Here is a 2,703-nt window from a genome sequence, read left to right as displayed (position 1 = left end):
AAAAAAATTGTTTCTAATATGTTTTTTCCTTATAAAATCATATTTATACAAAAAAAAGTATTTTCACATAAAAATCTTATATTTTCTATATAAAAACTTATTTTTAAAAAGTTTTTTGTATATGAAATATCTAGTTATAAAAATATGTATTTATTAAGTATATAAATATATACAAATCCGTTTTTATAAAAAATGTATACAAAAACATATTTTACAAAAAAAATGTATACAAGGACTAAAACGATTACCGGTATTTGGGACTTTATTGCAGTATACAAAAATATCAAGCCAATATGTAGGCACTTTATTGCAGTTTTACAAAAAAAATGTATACAAGGGTTAAATTGAATATGATTACCGGTATTTGGGACTTAATTGAATAAAAAATATATATAATAACTAAAACGATTATAAGGCCAATATGTAGTCACTTTATTACAGTTTTCTCACTCGGTAATACAAAATACATTTTTTTTACACAATCTTTTCTTTGATTTTTTCTCGTTACTTTCAATCTTTCTCTTTTTTTTTTCTTTGCTAAAACTGGAAAACTAGATAACATTTATAAATTTTAATCTTTTAAAAACATATCTATAAAAATCAATAAAAAAATAAAGACTAAAAATGTAATTTAGCCTAAAGTTCATAACTAGACCGAATTTCTTTTGATGTGTGATATATGTAGACCGAAAGGGTTCCAAAACCCATTTATAAGCAAAACAAAAATACTAACCCGGCCCGGCAACTACATTATCACGTGCATGTCACGTGTAAGTCAAAAGCTGGACCAACACCACCAAAACCAGAGCACGCATTAATAATCACATCACCTTCATCGGTACTGCGCCTTCATTAACTCCGCCTTACATTGATCACCCCCACCCACCACCACCGCCTCCTCCCCCCTTCCCTCCATAATCAAATGGATATCGGAACCCCTCCGCCTCCATTACTCTCCACTGAATCCAACCCAACCACTACAGGCATCAACATTCCTCAAGTTTACAACAATGGCGGCACTGTACCACACCAACACCACCACTCATCTTCTCCTTCCTCTTCGTCGTCGTCGACATCTTCAGTAATCATAGTAATGATTGTTGTCTCTTCCGCCATTATTGTCTCAGCCGCCATCTACCTCCTCATCCGCTTCCTCTCTCGCCGCTGCAACCGCTCCTTCCGTACTACCTTTTCTCCAGCTGACGACGTCGTCTCCGACAATAGAAACGAAAACGAACACGTGCGTCATCATGTGATTAGTGTAGGTAATAATGGGGTGGAGTCGCTCCCGCTATTTACGTTTTCTTCACTCACCGGAAATATCGCCGGCGGAGACTGCGCTGTGTGTTTATCGAAGTTTAAAGGTATAGATCAACTCCGACTGCTTCCATTATGCTGTCATGCGTTTCACGCACAGTGTATTGATGCTTGGCTTAAGTCTAACCAGACATGTCCGCTCTGCCGGTCGACGGTGAACCCTACCGAAGACGATGTGCTTAACAAAATTGCTGCGGCATCCGGCGGCGCCGGAGGTAGAGTCGGTGGAAATAGAAGTAACAGTAGTTTTCGTATTGAGATCGGAACTATTAGCCAGCGTCGAGAGCCATCTGATTCAGCCCGTAGGTCGTACTCCGTTGGCTCGTATGACTACGTGCTCGATGACGGCTGCGAGATTCCCGTCGAATCAACGCACCGGAGAGGCATTTCCGACTGTACTTCAGTCGACAAGGATTCTACAACTCCGGAACCGCCGGGACAGAATTTGGCAGCGGAGGTGGCTGCGGGCGGCGGCAGTGGAAGGCGTAATTGGCTGCGAGATTATGTGGACCGTGTTTCTCTTTCTCTCTCTTCACGTACTCAGTCCTTCCGTGGTTCTGGAAGGTTCTTTACCGGAAGCAGTCGCCGGAGTGACATCGTCGACGACTTTGAGGCAGGGCATGGTAGAATCGGAGAAGAGATTAGCGAGCTTTTCCGATGGCTCTCAGGGGTATAACTGTAAATTAACTTACTTTTTAACTATTTATGGAAACTCCATCTTTTGCTATTACCACTCCATAATTCGTTTAGGGTAAGAGTGGATTTAGCAAAGAGTGGGATTTTGATTTTTGATTTGTAATTACGAAAATCATTCTATGATTTTCAATATTTATTTGTGATGTTTAAAGTTAACAATGACAATCTTTAATAAGCTTAAATCCCTTAAAATTATTACATTCATCCCTTAAAATCATTCTATGTGATTATTAATAAGGTGTATTGTTTTTATTGCTTGATATATAAATTATTATAATTTAAGTATCTCAAATTAGATTGACTTTAAAATAGGACTTTTATTGCATAAATTATAAATTAGATAAATCATGGTTAGAAAATGGTTACTATAACTTGGTGGCACATTATTGGCGTATAGTTAGGAAAGAATCAAGAAAATCTCGTTCAAATTTTATTATTGCGGTAGTAAATTTGGTTACCTAAATTTTTCGCATTTATATAACTTATTCATCTTCAAAATTTCAAAGTAACTTCTTTTTTTTTTTTTATATATTTTTGGATTCCATTTAAATATTATTTTTTTAATTGTTATTATAGATTATTATATATTAATATATTTTCTAATAATACTAATTGTTTACAAAAGATATGAACAAATTATATATTAAACTCACGTTCATAGTTTTGAAATTAGTGTTTATTAAAACTAAA

General features: G+C 35.8%; 1 pseudogene; it reads left to right on the top strand.

The window, feature by feature from the left end:
* The first annotated feature begins 868 nt into the window (after nucleotides 1–868).
* Nucleotides 869–2,217, top strand: LOC145105541 (E3 ubiquitin-protein ligase ATL4 pseudogene; annotated as a pseudogene).
* Nucleotides 2,218–2,703: the final 486 nt, after the last annotated feature.

Source organism: Lactuca virosa, chromosome 4 (genome assembly GCF_052849685.1).
Source record: "Lactuca virosa cultivar CGN04683 chromosome 4, Lactuca_virosa_CGN04683_v6, whole genome shotgun sequence".
Lineage (NCBI taxonomy): Eukaryota > Viridiplantae > Streptophyta > Magnoliopsida > Asterales > Asteraceae > Lactuca > Lactuca virosa.
The sequence above is the reverse complement of the archived record's forward strand: the minus strand, read 5'-3'. Positions and strand labels throughout refer to the sequence as shown.